Genomic DNA, 14,141 nt, shown 5'->3' on the forward strand with positions numbered 1-14,141 from the left:
TACAGTTCAAAGGCTAGTTAAACAGTAAAATATTTCATATTAAAAGATTGAAATCTAAATAGAAAATACAATCCCTGTTTAATTATCTCCACCAATGGAGGGGGATTCCAAACAGAAATGGTGCAAAGTAATCCTACCTCCAGGATGATTGGAAAACCCAGTTCAGAATACACTTATCTTCAGAAATGTCCATAAAGCGTATAAAGTTTGGAATATCGATTACACCCCCGACTATAACCCTCCTCCTGTTAAATAGCATCCGATTGTCAGCGCACTGACCGATTTCAATGCCACTTTACCGTTAAATATTTAATAGATAATTTTTAAAACACCACTATTTGTGTCCAGATGATCAAAAGGGTGCATGTTGTTAAAAATTGCTGAAAAATTTTCTCCAGCATACAAATAGCAGGCAAAACTATAAAGTCTTAAAAAAAAGAAAAGATTTAAACTCTTATTTTCTTTTTCCCTGAAAAGACTATTGTCAATATAAAATGGACAGAAATTAATTTAAGAAACTTATTCCACACAATAAGTTTTCCAAAGAAAGTAAAGAACACCATTAAACAAAAAATAAGCAAAAATAAAATCAAATAATCTACCAAGCGTGAAACTACCACAAATCAGCATCGATAAATAAATGAAACCCAAAACGAACAGAAATTACAATAAATATCCGAGTCAAACTCAAAACGAGCAAAAATTAACATGAGTAGGGCTCAAAACCCCTATGCCTTCCAAAGGCCAAAACATAATTTGCACTTTACTGAAAAAAAAACAAATGGAATGTGCATTGTCAGTTTAATATACATATACTGATATTTGTTAATAAAAATGTTAATATTATTTGATTTATAAAAGTTATAAAAGTAAAAACATTTATATTTTTTTCAGTAAAGTGCAAATTGTGTTCTGGTCTTTGGAAGTCGTAGGGGTTTTGAGCCATATTCATATTAATTTCTGCTCGTTTCGAATTTGACTCGGTTATTTATTGTAATATCTGTTCGTTTTGGGTTTCATTTATTTTTCGATGCTGATTTGTGATAGTTTCACGCTTGGTAGATTATTTGATTATATTGTTGCTCATTTTGGGTTTAATGGAGTTCTTTACTTTTCTTTGAAAACATATTTTGTGGAAAAAGTTTTTTTAATTAATCTAAAAAAAAAGATTATTGAAAAAACAAATTTACTAAAATTAATAACTTTTCAACTAAAAATCTACCAAAAATTGAACCTTCAAACTTCACTCTGCGACGAAACCTGTGTGCTAGTTCTAATGGCGGTAATTTAGAGGAAGAGACATCCTTTCTAGAGTCCTTTGTGAAGTATTTTCTAGAGGTATCTTGTTTTCCCTAGATCGATGATGATCAGAAATTATATTAGAAAATAAGTTTTCAACTGACACTAAGGAGTGACATTAAAATTAAAACGAACAGAAATTATTCCGTAAAAATAAGAAAAGATCGTGGTGTCGTTGTTTCTGCATCAAATTTTAACCAAAAACGAGCAAAGATTAATTTTAAAAAAAAAACTAAGTTTTCCGAGGGAAGTAAAGTGCGAAGTTGAAGCTTAAAACGGACGAAATTATTACTCCACAGCCTACCTAACATATATCAATAAAACTAGTACAAATAAACCAACTAATTATGTTTCCTTATTTTTCTAGGATTATAGAAAACTAGCGCTTTACTGAAAACACAAAATAACATAGGAGTTTTGGTACAGTAAAAGAAAACCAATTAAGGACACTTTTTGAAAAAAAAAAAGTATTATAGGATTGTTGCTTGATTTTTTTTTTTGTCTAATTTGTTATCCCTTATGCACAATGGCTCAGTTCAATGACTGGCTCTCGTTTTGGTTCTGAAAAGAACATGTCATGCTTAGTTTGTAGACAAGTTCGAAGTAAGGCCATCTTGATAGTAGTAGGACTATAGACTAGCTTTAGAATTTGTATCATAGCTTGAAATTCACTGTTGTCTAGAGACAAATAACCGGATTTCCAGAGTTCATATTATATCTTATTTTTTCTTCATTTCAAGCAATACTTAAGCATATTTCTTACAATTTAAGATTTTATATTACCTACTATTGGTATTATAGCTGGCGAGACCAAAATTCTATCTGATAAATCAATCCAGTATTTCTGTATACTGAAATTTACTGATGTCACAACTGGTGTAAGACTATAAAAAAAAATTCAAAGATTAGTTTATTGTTTCATGTTACATACTCACTTTTGACTCCCAAATTAATATTACTGTTTTTTATACTTGACTTTTGTGTTCTCAATAAAGCGATAGTTTTCTATAATTCTAGAAACATAGGAAACATAATTAATTGGCTTATTTGTACTAGTTTTATTGATATATGTTATATAGGCTTTGAAGCACTAATTTTTTTCTGTTTTAAGTTTCAACTTCGCTCTTTCATTCCCTCGGAAAACTTTGTTTTTTTAATTAATATGATTTGAAAACCGTATTGAGATTCTAAAATACCTCAACGATGATCTAGAACAGGAAAGAAAGTCGAATGCTCTTCTAATACATGGATTGTCTCAGACAGGTGGAGAAACACTGACAAATAGTGTTTTAGGACTGTTTGGTAGTCTGGGGGGGGGGGGATACCCCTTGCGGAAAGTACCCCCCTTGGAAGATAGGGTTTTCCAAATTTCAGAATTTTATTTGAGTTTTGTTTTTTTATTTTTCTTAGGAGGCAGGAATTTTGGTACTTGTGTATTATACGCCACTCAATCAAGTTTACGCTGTTTAAAACTCACAAACAAACCGGTTTCTTCGTTAGTTTCTTTCAGCCTAGCGTGAGACGAGAGAAAGAGAAGTGAAAGATAAGAACGAAAATATATAATTTGGGTATATATTTGCACATGAAATTGGGGATGGTTAAAGTATTTGGTCAGTTTGAAGTCACAAAACAATTCTTACTTCATAATATCCAGAATAATTGTGCCTAACACATTTTGCACGCAGACCCAACATGCTTTACTCCCTCCCCCCTCTCTTAATGTGCATATATTTAGCCCAAATTTATTTCTAGAATAACGAAGAAACCGGTTTGTTCTCGATTTTTACAAAGCGTAAACATGAGTGAGTGCCGTATAATACACAAGTGCGGTAATTTTTCATGGAGAGAGAGCCAGATTTCCCGGTATTATTTAAAAATCGATCATTAATTAAATTTAAAAAAAATTCAACTGAAAGTAAAGAGTAACTTTAAAAATTATAATGAACAAATATTATTATGTATATGAAAGGACTAACTCCCTTTGCAAGACCTTATTCTTTACAATAAAGTTTTGACTTCTGTCCTAATTCTTTAAGAATGATTTCTAAATAGCAATGGTTGTTTAATTATAATAATAAGCTTTGTTTTGAAACTCCATAAAAAAAATATTGGGTATAGAGTGAGGTGTTGAGGAACCGAGTCTTATTAACAAAAGACCTGGGTCATTTTGAGAACATTCAGTCTTTTGCTGAAGGAAAATTTCAGTACTTATGTATTAGCTGGTATTCACCCAAAATAGATACTAAAGGAAACCAGTCAAACGGGTATCTGTTAATCAGGGTTGCCAACTGTCACCCTTTTGTGCTTTTGTCACACATTTTCGGTCATTGTCGGACTATAGTACGTAAAACACAAAAACTGCACTTTTCCCTGAAAAGCCGAAAAATGCCGCACAAAAGTGCCAGAGTTTATATGTACATTAGAAAATTGACTTTAATCCGTGACAGAAAAAAAATTGCCAACAGCGACCTTTCTGTGTTCGTAGTATGATTAGAATATAGTGTCATATCTAATTTGTTGACGGTATGCCATTTCAAGCAATTTGGTCAACTGATAAACAACAAAGAACCCTTACCGAGAAAAAAAAATGCTGAACGTTTGTAGTTGAGATTAATTAGCACGCAATGAATTTAATCCAATTTAATCTTGTGTTTAATCATGGAACGAAGTAACGAACAACAAAAAGAAGAGATACATGAAAAATTAGCAAATTTTTTTTTTAGCCTCAACATCAAAATTCTTGTAGGCTGCAAGTGCTAGTGTTACGTTTTAGCTATGCCAGCCTTAGTAGTTAGGTGACTAAAAACTTTAAGCATTACGTCTTAATCAAGATTTCGGAGAGTGGTGTTATTTTTACTAGGCTAACATACCAACAAAGGGGTGACAGTTCTGGTAAGTATGCAGTTTTCAACATAAATTAGCTATAATGAAATTGAATGCATCACTTGATGCTGCTTTTTATGCTCTTTTTTCCTTCATTCATAGTTTTTTTTTAGGAAATTACAGTTTGAGCCCTTGAAGGGACTAAGAAGGTTCAAATAGCGCATGGTGACCATAAGTCTATATGTATTTGGGGAAATGATGAGCGTGAGGGGGGGGGGGGGGGCTGGATATCCTCCATTCACTTTTGACTATTAAAAAGAGCACTGGAACTTGCAATTTCCAATTGAACGATCCCTTTTTATGTTTCTGCGACAAATTTTTCTATACTATGTGCTCTGGTCCAAAAAAAAGAAACAAAAAAAACATCGTGCTTACATCGCTCTTTATTTAGGCAGCGCTATCACGCTGCCTATGTTCAAAATAAAAGGCTTTCTTGAAGCCAGGAATCAAAGATCTTATCAGAGAAGAAGAAAAGATAAAGTTTCCTCCGTTTTGTTTGAACTAGTAATTTTTTTTATCTGCTTAATATTTGATATGTGTTAATATATGATGTTTAATATTTAACGTATTGATTTTAATCACTGGATTCTGGGAACTCTGATCACAGGAATCAATAAACACAGAAATAAGGCTTGCACTTTTGTCCGACAAAAACCCGGGTTGCCGCACTTTTTAGGTAGAAAAAACACAGCACAACAGCAACCTTATAAGAAAATCGAAATATATTTTCTTGTGATTATTATCTCTTCTAATCAGCAGTTGTACCAAACCAATTCTGCTCAAGTCATCCTCAGGGCTATACTGTGGTGTTTATCCTCCCCATAGTATAGTGCAGACGGTTTGATATCATCTATTCTCCCTTCTTGTTTTTAGTTTTATTTTTGTGTTTTAAAGCTTTTTCCAATAGGCAATGATTAGAAGTCCTCCAAAAAAAAGTCCCCCCAGATCCCAAATCAAATTCGAGTGAAAGTGTTATAGTGAAAGATACCCATCTTGGCTGGTCAAGCACCCTATCTCAAAGTTCTAATGATAGCTCCAATTCGGAGAATAGGACAATGATAAGTGTAGGGGCCAATGTAACCATAAACGATGATAATGGGTTTCAAGAGGTCCTCTCTAGAAGTCCTAAAAAAAGGAAAAAAATCTCCCCAATTAAGAGCATTTCCCCTCTCCCTGCCCATGATTTTCCCTCCAAAAACTTAGGAATTTACCTTAAAATTACTCCCACTACCCCCTTTGAAATAAAAATGATCACTGCAATAAGAGTTCCAATTTTTAAATTGCTAAAATCAATGTTCTCTCTTAACATTAACCGTGATGGATCTCTGCTAATGCTGTAGAAGATCAGAAATCAGCAGATACAATAATTAACCTTAAATCCCTTCTGAATACCCCAATTATTGCATCTAATTGGAACCCAAAACAATCACCAACAAAAATGGTAGTTTATAATGTTCCCCCAGAGATATCTACTCAGGAGTTAAAAGACGGGCTCTCATATAGGGCTGGAAACACAATCCCAGTTGAGGATGTTACCCAAATTGGAAAACCTAACTCTAATGGCATAAAAACTACTAGATCCTTCTTATTCACACTGAAGGATAAAATTGATATCCCAGAAAAATAATTCCTATTTGGGCAAATCAAACCATACAAGGAATACAAACCTAAGCCTATTCAGTGTCAGAAGTGTTTCAAACTGGGACAAACGACAAACAAATGCAATGAAATTCTCCAAGAGTGTAGTAATTGTAAATCTTTCCATCCTAAAGAGCTGACCATTTGCAACAACACTCAGCCTACATGCATCAATTGCAAAGGCCCACATGAATCTACAAATAAATCATTATGCCCTGCATACAAGAAAAGAGCTCTAACACTCCAAATATCACCAGAGAAAGCCATCCCATACCCCTTTGCAGCAATGGAAGCAAATGCTGCCCAACAATACCAAATAAAGCCTGTAATGAAACCAACCAAAACCCCCCAGTCACATGCCCCCAATGCATCAAGCACCCCATATAAAACACCATCTTCTAAGCCCCCTAGCTCAAATCCCTATCAGAAGGAATCACCAAGCCAACAAGCCTCCTTTTTCCGGTGAGATGAGGCCAGCCTAGCCCTCCCTCCCAAGAAGAAACAAACCAGAAACACTACCAGGAATCAATCCCTTAACCAACAAACAGGATGCACTACCAAAAATGCAATCCCCAAATATATGCTTATTCATTCTAAACTGTAATGCAGTTCAGGCCATTAACATACATCAACTACAGAAAACAAAAATTATTGCAGAAATGGCAAAAATCTACATCCCAGATGATATGCTCATTCAAGCAAAAAAAGATCTTGCTTTACTTTTAACAAAGCTGAACATTGATACACAGTCATATGAAGAATAAATCAACAACACAACATTTATCAATACTCCAATGGAATGTAAGATCACTCACAGAAAATAATCTAAATGAACTAATATCATTTATGAATAATAATTCCATTAATATTGCTTGCCTCCAGGAAACTCATTTAACCCAAAATCAACAAATTAAGTCTCTGGGATATACTATCCTGAGAAAGTATATATCTTCAGAGAGAAAAGGAGGTGGTGTAGCTTTATTAGTTAATAATAATATAAAATTTTGTGGCATCAATTTTCAAGATTTTGAAAATGATGTTGATGTAATTGGTATAAGTGTTTGGCTGAATAATTTAAAAACCTACATAATAAGTTTTTATAACCCTAATGGCGAAACTACAGATGCCAAGGATTTCTTTAATTATATAAATAATTCTAATATGTTAATAAATATCATTATTTGTGGTGATTTCAATGCCCACAGCCTTTTGTGGGGGAATAAACCAGCAAATAAAGCTGGTAAATTTATTGAGCATATGACTTCAAATAAAAATGAAATAGCTGTTGCTACCCCTCCAAACCTGAATACATATTTCAACCCCAAAAGTGGCAAATTCTCCACAATTGACCTACAAATTGTGTCTTTAAATTTGTTGAACAAAATTTACATAAATAAAATTGATAGTCTATGTACAGACCACTTTAATAATTTCTTAGACCACACTGCTTTTCCATTAAAAACAAAAAAAAATTTTTAAACACGAAAAACGAAAAACCCGTTTTTCGTGTTTAAAAAATTTTTTTTTGTTTTTACAGACCACTTTGCTATAGTTTGCTCCCTAAATGAACCTGCTGAAACTTCATCTCATACCTCCAAATATATCAACACTAAAGCAAACTGGTCTATTTTCCAAAATAAGCTAAATGATGAAATTAAAAGTTTCACCCAAAGTTCATGCATTTCTAACACAACAGTTAACACACATGCTGAAGCGTTGACATCTTTACTAATAAATACAGCTAATCATGCTATCCCCAGGACAACACCTAAGAAAACATTCCCTAAACAAATTCCCAAAGCATGATGGACAAATGAGTGCCTAAATAAATGGAAGATAAAAAAGGCAGCTAGGACAGAATTCATAAAAAAACCAACACTTACTACATATTTAAAAAAATTACAAGCAGAATCTAATCTAAAAAGGACTATAATAGATGCTAAATATAAATACTGGAATAATTTTGCAAATAATCTCTCCAGAGAAACGCATGAGCCAATTATACATAAAGTCATAAGCAACATATGTTGGAAAAAGACTTCTCCCAACCCACTCCTGTATGAGCTTATACATAATAATACCCATTATGACAATGATAATAAAAAGGCTAACCTATTTGCAACTCTTTTTGTTAATAAGCTAACATCAAATAATCAAAGCAAACTGTCCATAATTCCTATGAACCCTAGTTACCAACCACGCCCAGGACCCGAGTACATAACTAATCCATTTTCAATCCAGGAATTGAATAATGCAATACATAATATTTGGTCCCAAACTAGCAGCATCTATGACAATATACACCCTACATGGATAAAGAATCTCACACCATCATACAAACAAGAACTGATAAATTGTTATAATCACGCTTGGGCATCTTCTAGGTTCCCCAATATATAGAAATGTTCATCCCTCCTACCAATCCTAAAGAAAAATAAACCAAAAGATAACCCTGAGTCTTATAGGCCCATAATGATTACACCTGTGATGGGGAAAATAATGGAGAAAATGATTTATCACAGAATCCTCTGGTTTGTTGAGAAAAATAATATGATCCCACACACTCAAACTGGATTCAAGAAATACCACTCCTCAACAGATGCTTTTATTTTTCTAACAAATGCAATAAATGAATCTTTCTCAAAAGATAATATCCCAGTGGCAGCTTTCTTAGATTTTGAAGGGGCATATGACAATGTGAACCGCCAAATCCTTTTAAATAAACTTGCAAACCTTGGAGTACCTCCTAAGCTAGTATCCCTTATTAAATCCTTCATAGAAGTGCGAAGTTTCATTGTTTGTGTTGGTTCAGCCTCTTCACCCCAAAAGACAATATCCAAAGGCCTACCTCAGGGAGCAGTCCTCAGTTGCCTCCTATTTGCCCTATATCTCTGGGATATGAACCTACCCCACACGAATCTACAATATGCTGATGATCTGGTACTATGGTCATCTGGCAACACCTTTGAGATAGCACAGTCAAATCTGCAAAAGTCACTTTTCCAGTTTGAAAAATTCTCTCAACATTCAGATTTACCCATTGCACCCACCAAGTCAAAAATAATCCAATTTCACCGGAAGAGAAACCATGTTAATGCAAAACTAACTCTAAATAAAACAACTATTCCAGAAGATAATAATATTAATTACCTAGGTCTCATGCTTGACCAAAAACTTAATTTCCACCTCCACATTTCAAACACAATTAAAAAATGTTATAGAAAAGCAAATATACTACAAAGACTTCTTTCCACACCTTGGGGTTGTAAGGAGAAAACCTTACTCCAGTTTTATAAATCACATATAAGACCCCATATTGACTATGGGCTCATTGTCTATGGTGCTTGTGCAAAGACCCAGATGCAAAAAATTGAAACAACACAAAATGATATAATACGTCTCATATTTGGTCTTAGGAAACCCACAAGCACCAAGTTTCTGCTTATGGAGAGTGGATTAACAACAATAAGGGAGAGACGTAGCTTTCTCTTGATAAAACATCTTACAAAAATTGAATCAAATAGCTCACACACATTACATAATTGGTTAAGAAATCCAGCCATGTATAGAGGTATTGCAGATGAGTATGCCAATATTCAAAAGAAGTTCCCTGTACCAGCAAAGTCTATTGCACCTACTTTCCCCCAATTCCCTCCATGGGATTGGTCATTTCCCATAATAAATACTGATTTTTCAAAATGGAATAAAGATTTAATCCCCATTGCTTTTGTCCAGAAAAAATTTGCAGAACTTAATACAATTTCCTATAAAAATCACTTCCAAATATTTGTTGATGGGTCAAAAATGAATGAGAAGGTTGCAAGTGGTGTTTTCCTTCCTCACCTGAAAATTGCAATGGGCAAGAGGTTATTTAATAATTTATCTATAATGTCAGCTGAATTAAATGCCATAAACATGGCATTAGAACACCTTAAGCAAAACCAATCTTTGATTGAAAATTCGAATAATATTATCATATATTCCGACTCTTTATCAAGACTTGAGCTACTGGCCTCAGCTCCTCAATATAAGTTGGACATTGTCACTTATCATTGTCACAGTATTATTGATAATCTTGCTTCAAGTGGCATAAAAACTTACTTTCAGTACATTCCTAGCCACTCTGGCATAAGTGGTAATCATCAGGTTGATGAAATAGCAAAAAATGCTATAAATATTGACCAGCCAAGTGGGAAACCAATCCCAATTAGAGATATTTACCGATGGAGGCTATCAGATATTAATTTTAATAAGATTAATCCTATCCTTTCCCCCTTTCCCAATAAGTATCTTTCTAAAATTTATCATAGAATTTGTTCTGGAACAAATGGACTAAATTTCCTTGCATTCTCATATAAGCTTTCTAATTCAAGTGGTTCAATTCCCCTGTCCCCTCTTTGCAGGCATTGTAATATGAATAATGAAACAATTGACCATTGCCTATTTGAATGTAATATGCTGACGTCTGCACAACATACCTTGCTTTCTAAACTGTTAAAATACTTTAAACACCACAAAATCCCACTATCAGCCAAGAGCCTAGCCAACTATATCTGCACACAGAGCATAGAAATCGACATCTATCATCTCATATTTGAACTCCTAGAGTCGAAAGATCTGCTGAAAGATATCTGAATATATATATTAAATATGAGGCAATCAAGCCAGTAGCTCTGTAGCCCACAGAGTGAAGCAAAAGGAAAAGGGCTAAATAGTTATACTGAAAAGCCCGCCTGCTGTTAAATAGAAGATTCCTCCGTTTTGTTTGAACTAGCAATTTTTCTTATCTGCTTAATATTTGATATGTGTTAATATATGATGTTTAATATTTAACGTATTGATTTTAATCACTGGATGCTGGGAACTCTGATCACAGGAATCAATAAACACAGAAATAAGGCTTGCACTTTTGTCCGACAAAAACCCGGCTTGCCGCACTTTTTAGGTAGAAAAAACACTTTTTTGGCACTCATTGTCGCACGCTGACAACGTCGTAAATTACTAACCCAACTGACAACTTCGTCAGTTGCTGGTATCAAAGAGAAATGGATAGTAAAGCGTGGTTTATCCTGATTCTTGGTTAGTCTACAATATTTAAACTATTGTTTAGGGGGGAAAAAGGTATTTAGGTCAGGTTAAATATTTAATATATGCTATGCTTACCCCCACCCCCCTAATGTGCATATATATAGCGCAAATTTGTTTCTAAACTATTATATTTTCATCCTAGGCTAGGCCTATTTGTTTTATTTCATTAGCATTAGGATCAATATCTACCAAATCATATTATTGAGTTAGGAATAAAGTGAATACACTATTTTATGCATTTTTTATGCTTATTATGAATATAATAAGCATTTCTATCGGACATGAATTTAACCCCCCCCCCCCAATATAGGCTATACCTAACCCTGAATTGGCATATATGGGGGGGGGCTGAAATTCATTTCCGATATAAATGCTTATTATATTTGATACCAGCATAAAAAAAAGGCATTGAATGGTGTAGGCTATTCACTTTAGTCCTAACTCAATAGGCCTAATATGATTTGGTAGATAGGCCTATTCCCCAGCATTAGGCTAACCAAACTTGACTTCTTGCATGGATACCAGCTAATGCATAAGTATCAAAATTTCTTTCTACTCCCAATTTGCTGTAAGGGTGTCAACTTTTTAACTGTTATCTTTTCAATGCTCCTTTGATAAAGGGAACAAAATTGGGGCCTTTCCCAAACTAATCAATTATTAAATCAGTACAGCTATTTTTAGATTTAGGGTACTACTTAAAGATCTTTGAACCCATGTGACTGTCAATCACCCAGTCCATGTGTTGTTACTATCATGACCAAATGTTAATGCATTGGGCAAGGCAGATCTTGGCACATATTTATTGCAGAGAAAAATACATTATAGTTTTATTTGAGAAGCCTGCTTTGTGTTTTTTGGATGAGGAGCATAACTGGAAAGACAGTGTTGCCATGGGGTTGTACCAAAGTACTATTTTAACTCTTTTTAATCAAAAGAGTACTTCTTGAATAATTTCTGTGAAAGTAGGGCCTAGATATTTTTCAATACTTTATGATAAAAGCAGTGTTTGTCCAGATTTCCTGGCAGTATTTAAAAAACAATCAGAAATTAAATAAAAAAAATCACAAAGGTTGTTTAATTAGAATAGATACCCAGCTCTTTTGAAAGTACAAAAATGGGTAAATTTTTTGCAGTTCATATTATTGACTTATAAATAAAGTGAACATACCACTCAATGCATTTTTTATGCTCTACAAATATAATAGGCCTAATAATCTTGTTGGAAATGAATTTTACTCCAACCCCTATATATAACAATTCAGGGTATATACTTGCACATTAGTGGGGCGGGAGTAAAGTTTAAACTTACCTCTCATTTGCATCAAAAATCAGATTTACCCCACTCCCCTTATATGCAAATATTTACCCTGAATTGATATATATAGGGGTGGGGTAAAATTCGTTTCTGACAGAAATGATTATTATATTTGGAAAGAGCATAAAAAAGGCATTGAGTGTTATGTTTACTTTATTCATAAGCATGGGTGTAGGAAGCATATTGTCTAGGGGGGGGGGCAGTCAATAGTGTGATGGAGGGCCTTTTACCAACTGCTTTTCCAATCATCTGCTTTTTCAGCCATATCTAATGTAAATTTGAAGGTCTAGGGGGGGGGGGCAGTTGCCCTCCCTCTCTATGTCCATGTTCATAAGTCAATAAAATTAACTGCCAAAAATTTACCCAAAAAAGAACTTAAGCATAAAGATCAAGGTATTGACTAGGGGGCAAACCCCCTCATACACATAATAATTTCTGTTGGTTTTTAGTTTTAATGTTGCTCCTTGCTTTCAGTTAAAAATCTCCTTCCATGCAACCCCCACCTCCATTCCTCCTCCCATCAGAAAAAATCCCTCCTGAAAACATCTGTATACTTAGACCGCTTTAGTGGTGTTGAAAGTTGGTTGGCTACTATTGAACAGTGCACCTCATTCAACCAGGCAGCAATTCAGAGATTGGTCAAGTCGGAGATTTGGACATTGAAAAATGATCTTGAGGTGCTGCTTGAAACTAAAGTTAGACACATGATTGCAGACGACAGGGACCAGCAGCGCCAAAAGCTTAATATTGTCGTCTTCAGTGTCCCCCCTCAGACAAGTGATGAACTGTACATCAAGAGATACCTTGCGAGTGATTATGGGCTGCCAAATGTGAGCATCTCAAATGTCCGTCGTCTGAGTAATCTGCAAACCCAAGGACAAGCTGCAACCACCAGCACCGGTAACAAGCCTGTTCCTATAATGTTCTCGGTCCCTGATTTTAAGACTAAGAAACAAATCCTTCAAAAGTCTTATGAAAAAAAAGGGTCAGATACAATCTAGTTCCGTAATGATGTCTCAAAGACTGACTGTGAGAAAAGAGCAAAGTTATACGAGGAGTTGCGGGCTAGACGAGCACAAGGCGAAACCAATTTGGTTATCCGAGGCAACGCTATAGTTCCAAAAAACGTGCCGACTCGTGCAGTCCTGCCGGCTGCAATGGAACTCTAGAAGATATACCAAGTGAAGTAACTTATGTAAATAGTCAGTTAGATGGTAGTGATTTTCAAAGTACAGTGTATACAAGTGATAATTATAGTGATGCAAACCCAGAGACTTCTATGTCTTCTTATTGACGTAGTACAGATGCAGGCAACAGTCATTGCAAGAAAATTACTGGACTTAGTGTGGGGTTTAGCAATGTTGATTGCCTAACCTTGAAATTTCAGGAGGTCAGATGTGTCCTCTCCGCAAATGAGGCTGATATTTATGCGTTTTGCGACATTAAACCAAAGCAAACCTCCCTACCCCTGACAGAAACCCAGATACAGTCTCCGGATATAGATTGATGACCAACCTTTTGATGGATAGTGGCAGAGGAATAGCCATATATGTACAAGAAACAATTCAGGTAGGCACTATTGATATTAAGTCAGAATATGAGCCATGTGTAAAACAAATTTTTATATCTATTAACCTACCTGGGGGTCCCATTATACTAGGTTGTTTTTACAGAAGTCCCACCTTGAAGAGTCTGGAGAACTCACTCTCGGCTATATGCCGGTCTATTGATGGTGCTGCTCGAAAGTGTAAGAATCTAGTCATAGTCGGCGACTTTAACTTACCTATGATTGAGTGGACTGAGGGGTATGGCCACACGAGTAACATGGTTACGCAGTCTTTTCTTGACTGCTTAGAAGCACACTCGCTGTTCCAGGCAGTGACATTCCCGACCAGATATTGAGAGGGACAGAATCCTT

The sequence above is a fragment of the Artemia sp. Qi Xiang Cuo genome, chromosome 8 (genome assembly GCF_049724085.1).
Source record: "Artemia sp. Qi Xiang Cuo chromosome 8, ASM4972408v1, whole genome shotgun sequence".
NCBI classification, from domain to species: Eukaryota; Metazoa; Arthropoda; class Branchiopoda; order Anostraca; family Artemiidae; genus Artemia; species Artemia sp. Qi Xiang Cuo.